This window comes from Anomaloglossus baeobatrachus, chromosome 7 (assembly GCF_048569485.1).
Source record: "Anomaloglossus baeobatrachus isolate aAnoBae1 chromosome 7, aAnoBae1.hap1, whole genome shotgun sequence".
NCBI classification, from domain to species: domain Eukaryota; kingdom Metazoa; phylum Chordata; class Amphibia; order Anura; family Aromobatidae; genus Anomaloglossus; species Anomaloglossus baeobatrachus.
Window position 1 is genome coordinate 79,464,434 of NC_134359.1, and position 20,834 is coordinate 79,485,267.

Here is a 20,834-nt window from a genome sequence, read left to right on the forward strand (position 1 = left end):
ACACACCCCACTTGACTGGCATCGGTTGACCCCACTTTTGAAAAAGAAAAAGATGCTTTGCATGAAGCACTCTCAAAAATACGCGTGCCTTTCCCGTCCCCTGGCTGACCCAGGGGAAGAAAAGTCCTCTGAGAGCCATGACTTGTTCATCTTGGTTCTTTTAGAAACACAGCGAGGGGACTCCAACCACAGTCTCCCTCGTTGCTACTAATTGGGCCACACACACCCCACTTGACTGGCATCGGTTGACCCCACTTTTGAAAAAGAAAAAGATGCTTTGCATGAAGCACTCTCAAAAATACGCGTGCCTTTCCCGTCCCCTGGCTGACCCAGGGGAAGAAAAGTCCTCTGAGAGCCATGACTTGTTCATCTTGGTTCTTTTAGAAACACAGCGAGGGGACTCCAACCACAGTCTCCCTCGTTGCCACTAATTGGGCCACACACACCCCACTTGACTGACATCAGTTGACCCACATTTTCAAGATGAAAAAGATGCTTTGCATGAAGCACTCTCAAAAATACGCGTGCCTTTCCCGTCCCCTGGCTGACCCAGGGGAAGAAAAGTCCTCTGAGAGCCATGACTTGTTCATCTTGGTTCTTTTAGAAACACAGCGAGGGGACTCCAACCACAGTCTCCCTCGTTGCTACTAATTGGGCCACACACACCCCACTTGACTGGCATCGGTTGACCCCACTTTTGAAAAAGAAAAAGATGCTTTGCATGAAGCACTCTCAAAAATACGCGTGCCTTTCCCGTCTCCTGGCTGACCCAGGGGAAGAAAAGTCCTCTGAGAGCCATGACTTGTTCATCTTGGTTCTTTTAGAAACACAGCGAGGGGACTCCAACCACAGTCTCCCTCGTTGCCACTAATTGGGCCACACACACCCCACTTGACTGGCATCAGTTGACCCACATTTTCAAGATGAAAAAGATGCTTTGCATGAAGCACTCTCAAAAATATGCGTGCCTTTCCCGTCCCCTGGCTGACCCAGGGGAAGAAAAGTCCTCTGAGAGCCATGACTTGTTCATCTTGGTTCTTTTAGAAACACAGCGAGGGGACTCCAACCACAGTCTCCCTCGTTGCTACTAATTGGGCCACACACACCCCACTTGACTGGCATCAGTTGACCCACATTTTCAAGATGAAAAAGATGCTTTGCATGAAGCACTCTCAAAAATACGCGTGCCTTTCCCGTCCCCTGGCTGACCCAGGGGAAGAAAAGTCCTCTGAGAGCCATGACTTGTTCATCTTGGTTCTTTTAGAAACACAGCGAGGGGACTCCAACCACAGTCTCCCTCGTTGCCACTAATTGGGCCACACACACCCCACTTGACTGGCATCAGTTGACCCACATTTTCAAGATGAAAAAGATGCTTTGCATGAAGCACTCTCAAAAATACGCGTGCCTTTCCCGTCCCCTGGCTGACCCAGGGGAAGAAAAGTCCTCTGAGAGCCATGACTTGTTCATCTTGGTTCTTTTAGAAACACAGCGAGGGGACTCCAACCACAGTCTCCCTCGTTGCTACTAATTGGGCCACACACACCCCACTTGACTGGCATCGGTTGACCCCACTTTTGAAAAAGAAAAAGATGCTTTGCATGAAGCACTCTCAAAAATACGCGTGCCTTTCCCATCCCCTGGCTGACCCAGGGGAAGAAAAGTCCTCTGAGAGCCATGACTTGTTCATCTTGGTTCTTTTAGAAACACAGCGAGGGGACTCCAACCACAGTCTCCCTCATTGCTACTAATTGGGCCACACACACCCCACTTGACTGGCATCGGTTGACCCCACTTTTAAAAAAAGAAAAAGATGCTTTGCATGAAGCACTCTCAAAAATACGCGTGCCTTTCCCGTCCCCTGGCTGACCCAGGGGAAGAAAAGTCCTCTGAGAGCCATGACTTGTTCATCTTGGTTCTTTTAGAAACACAGCGAGGGGACTCCAACCACAGTCTCCCTCGTTGCCACTAATTGGGCCACACACACCCCACTTGACTGGCATCAGTTGACCCACATTTTCAAGATGAAAACGATGCTTTGCATGAAGCACTCTCAAAAATACGCGTGCCTTTCCCGTCCCCTGGCTGACCCAGGGGAAGAAAAGTCCTCTGAGAGCCATGACTTGTTCATCTTGGTTCTTTTAGAAACACAGCGAGGGGACTCCAACCACAGTCTCCCTCGTTGCTACTAATTGGGCCACACACACCCCACTTGACTGGCATCGGTTGACCCCACTTTTGAAAAAGAAAAAGATGCTTTGCATGAAGCACTCTCAAAAATACGCGTGCCTTTCCCGTCCCCTGGCTGACCCAGGGGAAGAAAAGTCCTCTGAGAGCCATGACTTGTTCATCTTGGTTCTTTTAGAAACACAGCGAGGGGACTCCAACCACAGTCTCCCTCGTTGCCACTAATTGGGCCACACACACCCCACTTGACTGGCATCAGTTGACCCACATTTTCAAGATGAAAAAGATGCTTTGCATGAAGCACTCTCAAAAATACGCGTGCCTTTCCCGTCCCCTGGCTGACCCAGGGGAAGAAAAGTCCTCTGAGAGCCATGACTTGTTCATCTTGGTTCTTTTAGAAACACAGCGAGGGGACTCCAACCACAGTCTCCCTCGTTGCTACTAATTGGGCCACACACACCCCACTTGACTGGCATCGGTTGACCCCACTTTTGAAAAAGAAAAAGATGCTTTGCATGAAGCACTCTCAAAAATACGCGTGCCTTTCCCGTCCCCTGGCTGACCCAGGGGAAGAAAAGTCCTCTGAGAGCCATGACTTGTTCATCTTGGTTCTTTTAGAAACACAGCGAGGGGACTCCAACCACAGTCTCCCTCGTTGCTACTAATTGGGCCACACACACCCCACTTGACTGGCATCGGTTGACCCCACTTTTGAAAAAGAAAAAGATGCTTTGCATGAAGCACTCTCAAAAATACGCGTGCCTTTCCCGTCCCCTGGCTGACCCAGGGGAAGAAAAGTCCTCTGAGAGCCATGACTTGTTCATCTTGGTTCTTTTAGAAACACAGCGAGGGGACTCCAACCACAGTCTCCCTCGTTGCCACTAATTGGGCCACACACACCCCACTTGACTGACATCAGTTGACCCACATTTTCAAGATGAAAAAGATGCTTTGCATGAAGCACTCTCAAAAATACGCGTGCCTTTCCCGTCCCCTGGCTGACCCAGGGGAAGAAAAGTCCTCTGAGAGCCATGACTTGTTCATCTTGGTTCTTTTAGAAACACAGCGAGGGGACTCCAACCACAGTCTCCCTCGTTGCTACTAATTGGGCCACACACACCCCACTTGACTGGCATCGGTTGACCCCACTTTTGAAAAAGAAAAAGATGCTTTGCATGAAGCACTCTCAAAAATACGCGTGCCTTTCCCGTCTCCTGGCTGACCCAGGGGAAGAAAAGTCCTCTGAGAGCCATGACTTGTTCATCTTGGTTCTTTTAGAAACACAGCGAGGGGACTCCAACCACAGTCTCCCTCGTTGCCACTAATTGGGCCACACACACCCCACTTGACTGGCATCAGTTGACCCACATTTTCAAGATGAAAAAGATGCTTTGCATGAAGCACTCTCAAAAATATGCGTGCCTTTCCCGTCCCCTGGCTGACCCAGGGGAAGAAAAGTCCTCTGAGAGCCATGACTTGTTCATCTTGGTTCTTTTAGAAACACAGCGAGGGGACTCCAACCACAGTCTCCCTCGTTGCTACTAATTGGGCCACACACACCCCACTTGACTGGCATCAGTTGACCCACATTTTCAAGATGAAAAAGATGCTTTGCATGAAGCACTCTCAAAAATACGCGTGCCTTTCCCGTCCCCTGGCTGACCCAGGGGAAGAAAAGTCCTCTGAGAGCCATGACTTGTTCATCTTGGTTCTTTTAGAAACACAGCGAGGGGACTCCAACCACAGTCTCCCTCGTTGCCACTAATTGGGCCACACACACCCCACTTGACTGGCATCAGTTGACCCACATTTTCAAGATGAAAAAGATGCTTTGCATGAAGCACTCTCAAAAATACGCGTGCCTTTCCCGTCCCCTGGCTGACCCAGGGGAAGAAAAGTCCTCTGAGAGCCATGACTTGTTCATCTTGGTTCTTTTAGAAACACAGCGAGGGGACTCCAACCACAGTCTCCCTCGTTGCTACTAATTGGGCCACACACACCCCACTTGACTGGCATCGGTTGACCCCACTTTTGAAAAAGAAAAAGATGCTTTGCATGAAGCACTCTCAAAAATACGCGTGCCTTTCCCATCCCCTGGCTGACCCAGGGGAAGAAAAGTCCTCTGAGAGCCATGACTTGTTCATCTTGGTTCTTTTAGAAACACAGCGAGGGGACTCCAACCACAGTCTCCCTCGTTGCCACTAATTGGGCCACACACACCCCACTTGACTGGCATCAGTTGACCCACATTTTCAAGATGAAAAAGATGCTTTGCATGAAGCACTCTCAAAAATACGCGTGCCTTTCCCGTCCCCTGGCTGACCCAGGGGAAGATAAGTCCTCTGAGAGCCATGACTTGTTCATCTTGGTTCTTTTAGAAACACAGCGAGGGGACTCCAACCACAGTCTCCCTCGTTGCTACTAATTGGGCCACACACACCTCACTTGACTGGCATCGGTTGACCCCACTTTTAAAAAAGAAAAAGATGCTTTGCATGAAGCACTCTCAAAAATACGCGTGCCTTTCCCGTCCCCTGGCTGACCCAGGGGAAGAAAAGTCCTCTGAGAGCCATGACTTGTTCATCTTGGTTCTTTTAGAAACACAGCGAGGGGACTCCAACCACAGTCTCCCTCGTTGCCACTAATTGGGCCACACACACCCCACTTGACTGGCATCAGTTGACCCACATTTTCAAGATGAAAAAGATGCTTTGCATGAAGCACTCTCAAAAATACGCGTGCCTTTCCCATCCCCTGGCTGACCCAGGGGAAGAAAAGTCCTCTGAGAGCCATGACTTGTTCTTCTTGGTTCTTTTAGAAACACAGCGAGGGGACTCCAACCACAGTCTCCCTCGTTGCTACTAATTGGGCCACACACACCCCACTTGACTGGCATCGGTTGACCCCACTTTTGAAAAAGAAAAAGATGCTTTGCATGAAGCACTCTCAAAAATACGCGTGCCTTTCCCGTCCCCTGGCTGACCCAGGGGAAGAAAAGTCCTCTCAGAGCCATGGCCACATTGTCAGTGGACAGACACGTGTGCTTATCTGCCAGCAGACCCCCAGCAGCACTGAAGACAGGTTCCGAGAGAATGCTGGCTGCAGGACACGACAAGATCCCCAAGGCGTACGTGGTGAGCTCAGGCAATTTATCCAGATTGGAAGCCTAAAATGAGCAGGGCTCAAGTTGCACAATAATGGAATCGATGTTTCCTTGCATATACTCATATATCTGTGTGTCCTCCTCTTTTTCCTTGTCCAGCTGTTTTGTTTTCGCATGAGTATATGTCCTTGTCACTTTCCCATGTGTTTGTGTTGTGTTGTGAGTTGTTTGTCACCTTTTGGACACCTTTGAGGGTGTTTTCTAGGTGTTTTCTGTGTTTGTGATTGCCTGCCATTGTTTCCTATGCAGTTCTAGTTCGGTTCGTCGAACGTTCGACGAGCCGAACTCGAACGGGAGCTCCGTTCGGCGAACCGACCTCGAGCCGAATCGCGACCGGTTCGCTCATCTCTACTCGAGAACCCGAATATAATGGAAGTCAAGGGGGACTCAAGCATGTTTCCCTAAGATCTCCCAGAAAAGTGGTGGAGTTTCCCATTGACTTCCATCCAAGTGTCTGACTGCTCATTCTGAGTACCGAGCACCCGAGCATGGTACTGGGTGCTCATCACTATTGCCTATATAAAAACAAGCCGCCTGACCCCGGCTTGGCATCGTGTCTGGATGTTATTTCGTATAGGTTGTACAGGATTGCCGGTCTCTAATTCATGATGCATCAATCTACTGGCATATTCCCTTTAAAGTCATTAAAAGAGGAAATATTTCCCCTTTCCGATAATAAGAATTGAATTCTTCCGATAGATATCTGCATTTATGTAACACCTGCTCCAGAAAGATATATGTTAGTTATTGTCGGGCTCGTCTCTGCTGTGTAAGATAAATATTTCCTAACGTTTATCTGAAATTACAGCTTTCTTATTGTCTGTTCAGAAGAGATTTTTTATTTTTGCTCTTTGTATTTACTTTTTCAAACTTAGAGCATGATGCAGATATCTCCTTTTATTAATATATGGATTTTCTTCAGTTTTAGACATTCAAATTAAACATTCGAATGTCTTAAATAACATGGGAAAAAAACCTTTCTATAAAGTTATATAAAGACTATTATACTGTATATTATCCTACACCCACCAGAGAAAAAGGACCAGGCCATGATCCTACGTAGTGTAAACTCTGAATATCTCCCATTGGGGTTAATCTGCAGGTTAATAGTATTCTGAACCTGTCCGGCGCCTGAACATTAAACCCCGCTGCCGGGAGGAAATTAGCTTTAATCCTCCCAGCAGCATTCTTATATCAGTCACGGGGACAGCACCGGTGCGGGTTCAGTCACCGGACTGTGTATGGAAAGTGGCAACTGAAACCACACCAGCCGCATTGTCACTGTCAGTCAGTGCGGTGGGTCATATTACAGCCGCCTCTTTCCATATCAGAGCGGTGACTGACGTCAACGCCACCCCCATTACTGAAACCGGAATGCTGCCAGGATGTCATGGGGTATGTAGCAATGGAAGCGGGGCTCTTGAGCTGACCCTAAGACTGGGGCTCCTGCGCTGTCCTTTATCTCGAAGGTATTCTCACACAGGAACACACAGACAGACAAAGAGACATACAGAGACAGAGATACAGAGACAGAGACGTACACACAGAGAAAGAGACACACACAGAGACACACACAGGGACACACAGACAGACACAGAGACAGAGATACAGAGACAGAGAGACACACACAGAGACAGAGACCCACACACAAACAGAGACACACACAGACAGAGACACACACAGGGACACACAGACAGACACAGAGACAGACACAGAGACACACACAGAGACACACACACAGAGACAGAGAGACACACACAGAGACACACACAGAGACACACACACACAAACAGAGACACACAGTGACAGAGACACAGACAGAGACACACAGACAGAGACACACATACACATAGAAACAGAGGCACAGAGAGAGAGAGAGAGACACACAGGGACACACACACAAAGACACACACAGAGACACACACAGAGACAGACACACACAGAGTCATAGACAAACAGAGACAGAAACACACAGAGATAGAAACACACAGACACACAGATAGACAGACAGAGAGATAGAGTGAGAGAGACTGAGAGACACTTAATTACTATCCCAGGCAACGCCAGGTACTACAGCTAGTATGTTATATTTTCCTGTGGGCTGCAGGATCCTGTGTTCAGGGATGTGAGGGTTAACACCTAGCTAGCTAGGGAGAGGAAGGAGCATTAGAGTCAGGAGAAGAGAAAGGAGCATTAAAGGCAGGAAGAGAGGAAGGAGCATTAGAGTTGTCGCGGGCGGAGGAGGGGACGCCGCGCCTTCCCTACTGCTCGGGTCCGGCTGCCGCGGCTGCTGCGGCCTGCCGCTGCTTGGTGGCTCGAGCGATGGGCCGGATCCCGGGGACTCGAGCGGCGCTCCTCGTCCGTGAGTGAAAAGGGGATTGGGTTGTTGGGATAGTGTATTGTCCGTGACGCCACCCACGGTTGTGGTGATTTGTTAACACCACCGCTGCTCTGTATGGGGAGCCCGGGAGTGATGGTGTGGAGCAGCCAGTTATTGATGTGCCCCTCCGTGGGTAGGGGTTGTGGTGCTCCCGGGGCCCGATGATGGGATTGGAATGGTGGACAGGCGGGTATGGGGCCTGTGGAGGTACAGGGGCGCAGGGGCAGCGCTGTGCCGCACGGCACGGAGGTACTCACTCAGCCAGTAACCACGACACAGTTCTCGGTAAACAAACGGCTGGTTGGACGGGTCCCTCGGACGGTTCACGGTGCTGCGGTTCCCTGCAGTTAGCTGTGACGGTCTCTTCCCTGCACCTCTGAAATGTCTCTTTGGTAGCGATGGGTCCCCACCGGTTACCCGCTCCCCGGCTTCAATCTGGGCCGGAGGAGCCTCTCTCTTGCCCGCAGGCGCTGGCCCTGGGAAACTGGTGCCTTGGCGGTGGCGGTGTCTCCCCTCAATGGTCGGACTGTTGCCTTCAATCGGGACTTAGTTGTTAGGAGACAGACATCCCCTTCACTGACAGATTTGGCAAATTATGGCGACTCCTAGCCTTGCCGGGATCCAAAAGGCCCCTGCCCTGGTGCTGACTGTCCTTTGTATACTGCTCCAGACCACCAGGCCACTACCCGTCCGCGGTCCTTCCAGCAACCTCCAGACAGTCCCACTGCAGACTATCACCGCCGTCTGCTGACCTTGCTGTCACTGTCCAGGCACCCAGCCACGGACCAACTTCAGGCTTTACTACTGTTTCTTTCCGTTTCACTTCAGCTTCTCCTACAAGCTCTTCTAACACTTCACTTCCTTCACTTGACTTTACTCCTTCCACTTTCTCCTCCAAACTCTATCTTGCTTCCTCTCACTTCCTCTCCCTTTTCTTATCTGCCTGGTTCTTCCCGCCTCCAGGGCTGTGTACTCCTCGGTGGGCGGAGCCAACCGCCTGGCCCACCCCCTGGTGTGGGCATCAGCCCCTGGAGGAAGGCAACAAGGATTTTAGGTTAGCTGTTGTACCTGCAGGGAATGTGGGGTGCGTGTGTTGTTGTGACCTGTGACCCCTGGCTTGCCCAGGGCGTCACAGAGTCAGGAGGAGAGAAAGGAGCATTAGAGGCAGGAGGAGAGGAAGGAGCATTTGAGTCAGGAGGAGAGGAAGCTCCTGGTGTAGGGGTCAGTGTGTAGAGTACTGGTGAAGGAAGGAGTTGTTCTGGTGAAGCTGGTGTGGTGTGAGACACATTGCACAGAAACAGCAAGAAACCGTTAAAAGGAACCTGTTGCAGCAACACTGGTCACATTAGCAGACAAGCTGGAAGAGAGCAAAGAAATGTAAGAAACCAAGAATGTAGTGAGTCCATTGTATACCAGTGGGGGCGCACTGGTGAAGTGAGGGTGCTGCTGTGGCGCCCTGGACTTGCCAGGTCGTCACAGGTACTACAACACACACCCCCACCCTGACACAGGCACATCAGCCAGACACAAAATCCTTGTTGCCTCTCTCGAGGGGCTGATGTCCACACCAGGTGGGGTGGAGCCAGGCGGTTGGCCCCACCCACTGAGGAGTTCACAGTCCTGGAGGCGGGAAAGGAAGAGAGTTCAGTTAGGGAAGTGGAAGTAAATAGTGAGAAGGAGCAAACTGACCGTGTCCGGGTGTGTGGCACAGGCACAAAAAGCAAGGTTGGCAGACGGTGGTGGCCGTCTGCAGGAGAGGCGAATCAACGCGTAACCGCAGGACCGGGGACGGATGGTGGCCCGCCGGTACCGAACCGGGGAGCGAAGTGAAGCCAGCACACACAGGCAGGGCCTGCGGACCCCGACCAGGCTTGGAGTCGCCATTAGAGGTCAAATCCGTCAGTGACCGGAACCCCAGGGGTTTCCTAACAGCCAAGACCCGATTGAAGGCAACTGTCCGACTAACAAAAGGAAATACAGCTACCGCCACAGCTAGAGTTCCAAGGGCCAGAGCCTGCGGGCAAAAGGGCTCCTCCGGCACATATACACGCTGGGGAGTGGGTTACCGGTGGGAATCCATCGGGACCGAACATACACAAAGATGCAGGGAAAGGCAGCCACCACCAACCGTCCGGAAGAAGTCACAGCAGCCGGCTGCGGAACCCGTCCATCCAGCCGTTTGGTTTACCAGAGACTTTGTGTACATTTGTGGCTGAGTGAGTACAACCGTGCCGTCCGGCACTGCGCTGCGCAGTCCAGGCGACCCTGCACCTTGCCAACCCTGCCTCCCCGTCACCTCACCGGGCCCCGGGACCACCAACCCCTACCCATAGAGGGGGGAAACAACATCCCAGCTGCTCCCTACCATCGCTCCCGGGATCCCCGTCACCAGCAGCGGTGGTGCCCAACCTCACCACAACCCGTGGATGGCGTCACGGACCAAATCCCCAAACCAAACGACCCCCTTTCACTCACGGGCGAGGAGCGCCGCTCGAGTCCCCGGATCCGGGCCCACCGCTCGAGCCACCGAGCAGCAGCAGCGCCGGACCCGAGCGTTAGCGAGCGCGCGGCAGCGGCGTCCTCCCCGCCCGCGACAACTTGGCGTCACGAACAGGATCTTACCGTTCTGCCGGCTGGTAGAAGTGCGCCTTGTGCCCCGCCGATGGTGTGCGGCCGAAAAATTTCAGAATCCGACATCTTGGGCGCGAAGATTTTCCCGCTCAAGCGTCTTCTCGAGCAGTGGAGGCGCAAAAGCCGAAGCTCCGCCCCTGAAGAGTAGGTGCCGAGAAAAGAACAAGGGGGGGGTGGTAACAAGATGTCTGCGCCCGACGGAGCCGCTGGAGGAACGGCGGTCACAGCCGCAGCGGCACCCGTGGATGGAAATGGGCCAGCCCATGCTCCGGTCGCACGAGCAGGGGAGGCCGTGGCCCCCGCCATTGCTCAGGTGATGCCGTTCTCCTTGCCCTATGTGCCCGGAGCTACCTGGCTGCCGCAGTACGACGGAAAACCTGATGCTTTACAGGTCTTCCGGAAGAAGCTTAACCCGGTCCTTGAACTGTATCCTCTGACCGATAAGCAACATGCAGCGGTAGTGCTGGGGCAGCTAACCGGCGCGGCTGAGCAGGAGACGGAGACCTGGACCGAGGGGGACCGGTCCACCGTGGCCACTATCTTTGAAAAGCTTCAGATTGCCTTCAAGACCCGCACCGAAGCCAAGCTGCGGATGCAGTTTTATCAATGGCGACAGCGGCCTGCATATAGTATTAGAGACTATGCCTTGCGCCTGCAAACTTCCCTCCGTACGCTGAAGCGGGTGGATACCATTAATGATGCGGACAGCAACAAAATGTTAGTCAAGCAGTTCATGCAGGGGCTGGGATCCCCAGAGGACCGCAAGCAGCTCCGGCTGTGGGCCCTAGAACATCCTAACGTGGACTTTGCCATGCTGAAAGAACGGGCCATCAAAGCTCTTCAGCCCCCAGCGTCCGACGTCCCTGAAGCGGCCCCATGGCCAGCTGAGACGGCTCCCATCTTGGTAGCCCCTCCTCTCCCAGCTCCCTCGGCCCCTGCAGCCCCTGGCGGAATGATGGAGGAGCTGGCTGCCCAGGTCCGTCGCATGGATGGAGACCTCACCAAGATCCTCGCCGCACTCCAGCCTCCGACGAGATCCAAGCCCCCGGGGAGGATGCAGCTCACTGACAGCCCGGAGGACGTCCCCTGGATGCAGCGAAGAAGGGCCAATGACTCATGGTATGGACCTCCAATTTGTTACAGGTGCAGCAAGCCCGGCCACTACTCCCGACGGTGTCCGTTAAACGAGCAACCCCTGGGGCCAAGGGCCAATCCTCAGGAGTAGAACCCAGTGGCCCCCCAGACTGGCGGGACCGGTACATATGAGCCCGTCCCATCATCCCTCTGGCAGTAGATGGCATCCCGCTGATGGTACTCCTGGACACTGGATCCCAGGTAACCACGATACCATACACACAGTATCAGCGGTATTGGGGGGATGATGAACTTGCCCCTCCAGACGGTAGCATGACACTGATCGCAGCTAATGGACTCCCCTTGACACAAGGGGGATACAAGCAAGTGGCCATGACCGTGGGATGGGCTGAACTGCAGCACCAGGGAATGATTGTGATAATGAATGAACCCAGCGACCATAACCCGAAGGTAGTGCTAGGGACTAATGTGATGGAGCACTGCATGAGTGAGGTGCTGACCCTCCTGCAGCAGCTGGCCGCCAACGCAGCAGGAGGCCGACAGAGGGCTGTGCAGCGTGATATCCGGGCCTTGATGTATCGGCAGCAAGTGAACTCAACAGGAGGGGAGATTGAGGGAGTGAGAGTGATGGATGCGGCCCCTTTGATTGTGCCTCCCAGGAGCGAAATGATGATTTGGTGCTGGGCAGCGGTAGGTCCCCAGGGGCGTGATTACTCAGCCATGGTAAAGCCCATGCCCTCCGAACACTGGCCCACAGTAATGGCCGCCCGAGGGGTAGTAGACGTTAAGAAGGGGAGAGTGCCCGTAAGGGTGTTAAACTGTGGGGAGGAGGAGGTCAGGCTTCCCCGGTACGCTACCCTTGCCAAGCTACTTACCCTCGATCCCCACACTATCCAGGAGGCCGTTCCCCTGACCTTTCCGCCTTCTGTCAGTTACTACACACCCCCTGAGCGGTTAGATGAGTGGTGTCAAGAGTTACATGTAGACACCGATGCTATCCCCACACATCACAAAGAAGGGGTATACCGGGTGGTACAGGAGTACGAGCAGGTTTTCAGCAAACATTCACTAGATTTTGGGCGGATTAAAGGGGTCCAACACCACATCCCCACCGGCGAGCATCCCCCCATTAAAGAGAGATACAGACCTATCCCACCCGCACACTACCAATGCGCCAAAGACATGTTGAGGAACATGAAGGAGGCGGGGGTTATTTGGGATAGCTGCAGTCCCTGGGCCGCCCCGCTGGTGCTGGTAAAGAAGAAGGATGGCACCATGAGGATGTGTGTGGATTACCGGAAGATTAACCAGATAACGCATAAGGATGCCTATCCTCTGCCCCGTATTGAAGAGTCACTGGCCGCACTGAGAACCGCTAACTACTTCTCAACCCTGGACCTCACCAGTGGGTACTAGCAGGTGGCCGTGACGACCGAGGACCGCGAGAAGACTGCCTTCGCTACACCCATGGGACTCTGTGAATTCAACAGCATGCCGTTCTGGCTGTGCAACGCCCCTGGAACCTTCCAACGGCTGATGGAATGCTGTCTGGAACATCTGAATTTTGAGACCGTCTTGCTGTACCTGGACGATGTAATTGTATACTCACAGACGTATGAAGCCCACCTGGAGCACCTAGCTGAGGTGTTCGCGTCCCTTGCCAAGTACGGAATGAAATTGAAGCACTCCAAGTGCCATCTATTGAAGCCCAGGGTGCAGTACCTCGGACATGTGGTGGGCGCCGAAGGCGTCGCCCCAGATCCCGAAAAGATCACTGCCATTCAGGACTGGCCGAGGCCGACCACGGTGAGAGAGGTGAGACAGTTCCTGGGTCTGGTGGGCTACTATCGCCGCTTCATTAAGGGGTACACGAAGATGGCCGCCCCCATGCAAGACCTCCTCGTGGGACAGACCAAGGGTGGCAGGTCCCCTGGAACCCCGTTGGCGTGGGAAGAAAAGCATGAAGAGTCCTTCCGCCAGCTGAAGACGGCCTTGACCGGGGAAGAAATCCTGGCGTATCCCGACTACAGTCTCCCGTTCATCTTCTACACCGATGCCAGTAATGTAGGCTTGGGAGCAGTCTTATCCCAGCTACAGGACGGAAGGGAGAAGGTGATCGCTTATGCTAGCCGGAAACGCCGAACTATGGAAAGGAACCCTGAGAACTACAGCTCTTTCAAGCTTGAGCTCTTAGCACTGGTGTGGGCCATCACCGAGCGATTCCGCCATTACCTAGCGGCAGCCAAGTTCACTGCTTATACGGACAATAACCCGCTAACCCATCTGGATACAGCTAAGCTGGGTGCATTGGAGCAGCGGTGGGTGGCCAGGTTGGCAAACTATGACTTCACCATCAAGTACCGAGCCGGCCGTAAAAATGCTAACGCAGACGCACTCTCCCGGATGCCCCACCTGTTAGGAGAGGGACTGGACGATGATGACCTCGAAGAGATCGAGTTGCCTGCGTTCCACCGGCCGCCAGCCGAGAAGTTGCATGTCCAGCAACAACAAGTGAACTTAGATCCGCTGCCCAGCCAAGGGTGGCAAGAAGCCCAGGACCAGGCACCCTCTGTCCGCTTGGTCAAGACTAGAGTTGATCGTGGTTCGCGGTTCGTGGTTCTCCAGTTCGCGGTTCGAGTGATTTTGGGGGCTGTTCTAGGTCGAACTAGAACTCGAGCTTTTTACTAAAGCTCGATAGTTCTAGTCACGTTCGAGAACGGTTCTAGCAGCAAAAAGCCAAGCTAATTACTAGCTGGCTTTCCTCTGTAATAGTGTAAGTCACTCTGTGACTCACACTATTATGAAATTTCAGCGTATAGTGTGCGGGAACAGCGCATTCAGATCACTGCTGCTGTGATAATGGCGATCGCCACTTTTTTTTTTTTTTCCTTGTCTTCCTTCCCTAAGCGCGCGCGTGTAGTGGGGCGGGCGAGCATGTCAGCCAATCCCAGACACACACACAGCTAAGTGGACTTTTAGCCAGAGAAGCAACGGCATGTGTGATAGGATGTCCATGTCACATGTCCCTGCATTATAAAAACGAGTATCTGCCCGTCCGGACGCCATTATCTCTTCTGCGTCCTTGGTGTCAGTCATGGGTACGGGATTGAAATAGACCAGGTGAGTGCTGCTGAGAGCAGTTCTACTATTCATATGTGAGGCCGTATGGCACATTTTATAAAAATATTTTAGTGTAGGACTGCCTCAAATGAGATTTGCCGTGACGTGGCGAGGCAGCTCAAGAAATTGCAATTTTTTGCCAAAAATCTCAAAAATTTTTATAATACAGTTTGGAATGTTTAGTGCTGAAGTGCACATTTGGTGCTGGCTTTTTGTTTTTTCTTCATTGAATTGGTCGGTGGTTGACCTCCACCTTGCTATGCACCCCAATTTGGGATGTATTCCATCTGTCTAGATTTTGGCGGTTGGTGACTGTTCACATTAAGTCATCAGGCTTTGTCCACAGGCTATATACTTCATGCAGCATTTGCTTGGACCTGTCCCGCCCACAACCATGACTCAGTCATGGGTACGGGATTGAAATAGACCAGGTGAGTGCTGCTGAGAGCAGTTCTACTATTCATATGTGAGGCCGTATGGCACATTTTATAAAAATATTTTAGTGTAGGACTGCCTCAAATGAGATTTGCCGTGAAGTGGCGCGGCAGCTCAAGAAATTGCAATTTTTTGCCAAAAATCTCAAATATTTTTATAATACAGTTTGGAATGTTTAGTGCTGAAGTGCACATTTGGTGCTGGCTTTTTGTTTTTTCTTCATTGAATTGGTCGGTGGTTGACCTCCACCTTGCTATGCACCCCAATTTGGGATGTATTCCATCTGTCTAGATTTTGGCGGTTGGTGACTGTTCACATTAAGTCATCAGGCTTTGTTCACAGGCTATATACTTCATGCAGCATTTTCTTGGACCTGTCCCGCCCACAACCATGACTCAGTCATGGGTACGGGATTGAAATAGACCAGGTGAGTGCTGCTGAGAGCAGTTCTACTATTCATATGTGAGGCCGTATGGCACATTTTATAAAAATATTTTAGTGTAGGACTGCCTCAAATGAGATTTGCCGTGACGTGGCGAGGCAGCTCAAGAAATTGCAATTTTTTGCCAAAAATCTCAAAAATTTTTATAATACAGTTTGGAATGTTTAGTGCTGAAGTGCACATTTGGTGCTGGCTTTTTGTTTTTTCTTCATTGAATTGGTCGGTGGTTGACCTCCACCTTGCTATGCACCCCAATTTGGGATGTATTCCATCTGTCTAGATTTTGGCGGTTGGTGACTGTTCACATTAAGTCATCAGGCTTTGTCCACAGGCTACAGTTAGGTCCAGAAATATTTGGACAGTGACACAATTTTCGCGAGTTGGGCTCTGCATGCCACCACATTGGATTTGAAATGAGACCTCTACAACAGAATTCAAGTGCAGATTGTAACGTTTAATTTGAAGGTTTGAACAAAAATATCTGATAGAAATTGTAGGAATTGCACACATTTCTTTACAAACACTCCACATTTTAGGAGGTCAAAAGTAATTGGACAAATAAACCAAACCCAAACAAAATATTTTTATTTTCAATATTTTGTTGCGAATCCTTTGGAGGCAATCACTGCCTTAAGTCTGAAACCCATAGACATCACCAAATGCTGGGTTTCCTCCTTCTTAATGCTTTGCCAGGCCTTTACAGCCGCAGCCTTCAGGTCTTGCTTGTTTGTGGGTGTTTCCGTCTTAAGTCTGGATTTGAGCAAGTGAAATGCATGCTCAATTGGGTTAAGATCTGGTGATTGACTTGGCCATTGCAGAATGTTCCACTTTTTTGCACTCATGAACTCCTGGGTAGCTTTGGCTGTATGCTTGGGGTCATTGTCCATCTGTACTATGAAGCGCCGTCCGATCAACTTTGCGGCATTTGGCTGAATCTGGGCTGAAAGTATATCCCGGTACACTTCAGAATTCATCCGGCTACTCTTGTCTGCTGTTATGTCATCAATAAATACAAGTGACCCAGTGCCATTGAAAGCCATGCATGCCCATGCCATCACGTTGCCTCCACCATGTTTTACAGAGGATGTGGTGTGCCTTGGATCATGTGCCGTTCCCTTTCTTCTCAAAACTTTTTTCTTCCCATCATTCTGGTACAGGTTGATCTTTGTCTCATCTGTCCATAGAATACTTTTCCAGAACTGAGCTGGCTTCATGGGGTGTTTTTCAGCAAATTTAACTCTGGCCTGTCTATTTTTGGAATTGATGAATGGTTTGCATCTAGATGTGAACCCTTTGTATTTACTTTCATGGAGTCTTCTCTTTACTGTTGACTTAGAGACAGATACACCTACTTCACTGAGAGTGTTCTGGACTTCAGTTGATGTTGTGAACGGGTTCTTCTTCACCAAAGAAAGTATGTGGCGATCATCCACCACTGTTGTCATCCGTGGACGCCCAGGCCTTTTTGAGTTCCCAAGCTCACCAGTCAATTCCTTTTTTCTCAGAATGTACCCGACTGTTGATTTTGCTACTCCAAGCATGTCTGCTATCTCTCTGATGGATTTTTTCTTTTTTTACAGCCTCAGGATGTTCTGCTTCACCTCAATTGAGAGTTCTTTAGACCGCATGTTGTCTGGTCACAGCAACAGCTTCCAAATGCAAAACCACACACCTGTAATCAACCCCAGACCTTTTACCTACTTCATTGATTACAGGTTAACGAGGGAGACGCTTTCAGAGATAATTTCAGCCCTTAGAGTCCCTTGACCAATTACTTTTGGTCCCTTTAAAAAGAGGAGGCTATGCATTACAGAGCTATGATTCCTAAACCCTTTCTCCGATTTGGATCTGAAAACTCTCATATTGCAGCTGGGAGTGTGCACTTTCAGCCCATATTATATACATAATTGTATTTCTGAACATGTTTTTGTAAACAGCTAAAATAACAAAACTTGTGTCACTGTCCAAATATTTCTGGACCTAACTGTATATACTTCATGCAGCATTTGCTTGGACCTGTCCCGCCCACAACCATGACTCAGTCATGGGTACGGGATTGAAATAGACCAGGTGAGTGCTGCTGAGAGCAGTTCTACTATTCATATGTGAGGCCGTATGGCACATTTTATAAAAATATTTTAGTGTAGGACTGCCTCAAATGAGATTTGCCGTGACGTGGCGAGGCAACTCAAGAAATTGCAATTTTTTTGCCAAAAATCTCAAAAATTTTTATAATACAGTTTGGAATGTTTAGTGCTGAAGTGCACATTTGGTGCTGGCTTTTTGTTTTTTCTTCATTGAATTGGTCGGTGGTTGACCTCCACCTTGCTATGCACCCCAATTTGGGATGTATTCCATCTGTCTAGATTTTGGCGGTTGGTGACTGTTCACATTAAGTCATCAGGCTTTGTCCACAGGCTATATACTTCATGCAGCATTTGCTTGGACCTGTCCCGCCCACAACCATGACTCAGTCATGGGTACGGGATTGAAATAGACCAGGTGAGTGCTGCTGAGAGCAGTTCTACTATTCATATGTGAGGCCGTATGGCACATTTTATAAAAATATTTTAGTGTAGGACTGCCTCAAATGAGATTTGCCGTGACGTGGCGAGGCAGCTCAAGAAATTGCAATTTTTTGCCAAAAATCTCAAAAATTTTTATAATACAGTTTGGAATGTTTAGTGCTGAAGTGCACATTTGGTGCTGGCTTTTTGTTTTTTCTTCATTGAATTGGTCGGTGGTTGACCTCCACCTTGCTATGCACCCCAATTTGGGATGTATTCCATCTGTCTAGATTTTGGCGGTTGGTGACTGTTCACATTAAGTCATCAGGCTTTGTCCACAGGCTATATACTTCATGCAGCATTTGCTTGGACCTGTCCCGCCCACAACCATGACTCAGTCATGGGTACGGGATTGAAATAGACCAGGTGAGTGCTGCTGAGAGCAGTTCTACTATTCATATGTGAGGCCGTATGGCACATTTTATAAAAATATTTTAGTGTAGGACTGCCTCAAATGAGATTTGCCGTGAAGTGGCGCGGCAGCTCAAGAAATTGCAATTTTTTGCCAAAAATCTCAAATATTTTTATAATACAGTTTGGAATGTTTAGTGCTGAAGTGCACATTTGGTGCTGGCTTTTTGTTTTTTCTTCATTGAATTGGTCGGTGGTTGACCTCCACCTTGCTATGCACCCCAATTTGGGATGTATTCCATCTGTCTAGATTTTGGCGGTTGGTGACTGTTCACATTAAGTCATCAGGCTTTGTTCACAGGCTATATACTTCATGCAGCATTTGCTTGGACCTGTCCCGCCCACAACCATGACTCAGTCATGGGTACGGGATTGAAATAGACCAGGTGAGTGCTGCTGAGAGCAGTTCTACTATTCATATGTGAGGCCGTATGGCACATTTTATAAAAATATTTTAGTGTAGGACTGCCTCAAATGAGATTTGCCGTGACGTGGCGAGGCAGCTCAAGAAATTGCAATTTTTTGCCAAAAATCTCAAAAATTTTTATAATACAGTTTGGAATGTTTAGTGCTGAAGTGCACATTTGGTGCTGGCTTTTTGTTTTTTCTTCATTGAATTGGTCGGTGGTTGACCTCCACCTTGCTATGCACCCCAATTTGGGATGTATTCCATCTGTCTAGATTTTGGCGGTTGGTGACTGTTCACATTAAGTCATCAGGCTTTGTCCACAGGCTACAGTTAGGTCCAGAAATATTTGGACAGTGACACAATTTTCGCGAGTTGGGCTCTGCATGCCACCACATTGGATTTGAAATGAGACCTCTACAACAGAATTCAAGTGCAGATTGTAACGTTTAATTTGAAGGTTTGAACAAAAATATCTGATAGAAATTGTAGGAATTGCACACATTTCTTTACAAACACTCCACATTTTAGGAGGTCAAAAGTAATTGGACAAATAAACCAAACCCAAACAAAATATTTTTATTTTCAATATTTTGTTGCGAATCCTTTGGAGGCAATCACTGCCTTAAGTCTGGAACCCATAGACATCACCAAATGCTGGGTTTCCTCCTTCTTAATGCTTTGCCAGGCCTTTACAGCCGCAGCCTTCAGGTCTTGCTTGTTTGTGGGTCTTTCCGTCTTAAGTCTGGATTTGAGCAAGTGAAATGCATGCTCAATTGGGTTAAGATCTGGTGATTGACTTGGCCATTGCAGAATGTTCCACTTTTTTGCACTCATGAACTCCTGGGTAGCTTTGGCTGTATGCTTGGGGTCATTGTCCATCTGTACTATGAAGCGCCGTCCGATCAACTTTGCGGCATTTGGCTGAATCTGGGCTGAAAGTATATCCCGGTACACTTCAGAATTCATCCGGCTACTCTTGTCTGCTGTTATGTCATCAATAAATACAAGTGACCCAGTGCCATTGAAAGCCATGCATGCCCATGCCATCACGTTGCCTCCACCATGTTTTACAGAGGATGTGGTGTGCCTTGGATCATGTGCCGTTCCCTTTCTTCTCAAAACTTTTTTCTTCCCATCATTCTGGTACAGGTTGATCTTTGTCTCATCTGTCCATAGAATACTTTTCCAGAACTGAGCTGGCTTCATGGGGTGTTTTTCAGCAAATTTAACTCTGGCCTGTCTATTTTTGGAATTGATGAATGGTTTGCATCTAGATGTGAACCCTTTGTATTTACTTTCATGGAGTCTTCTCTTTACTGTTGACTTAGAGACAGATACACCTACTTCACTGAGAGTGTTCTGGACTTCAGTTGATGTTGTGAACGGGTTCTTCTTCACCAAAGAAAGTATGTGGCGATCATCCACCACTGTTGTCATCCGTGGACGCCCAGGCCTTTTTGAGTTCCCAAGCTCACCAGTCAATTCCTTTTTTCTCAGAATGTACCCGACTGTTGATTTTGCTACTCCAAGCATGTCTGCTATCTCTCTGATGGATTTTTTCTTTTTTTACAGCCTCAGGATGTTCTGCTTCACCTCAATTGAGAGTTCTTTAGACCGCATGTTGTCTGGTCACAGCAACAGCTTCCAAATGCAAAACCACACACCTGTAATCAACCCCAGACCTTTTACCTACTTCATTGATTACAGGTTAACGAGGGAGACGCTTTCAGAGATAATTTCAGCCCTTAGAGTCCCTTGACCAATTACTTTTGGTCCCTTTAAAAAGAGGAGGCTATGCATTACAGAGCTATGATTCCTAAACCCTTTCTCCGATTTGGATCTGAAAACTCTCATATTGCAGCTGGGAGTGTGCACTTTCAGCCCATATTATATACATAATTGTATTTCTGAACATGTTTTTGTAAACAGCTAAAATAACAAAACTTGTGTCACTGTCCAAATATTTCTGGACCTAACTGTATATACTTCATGCA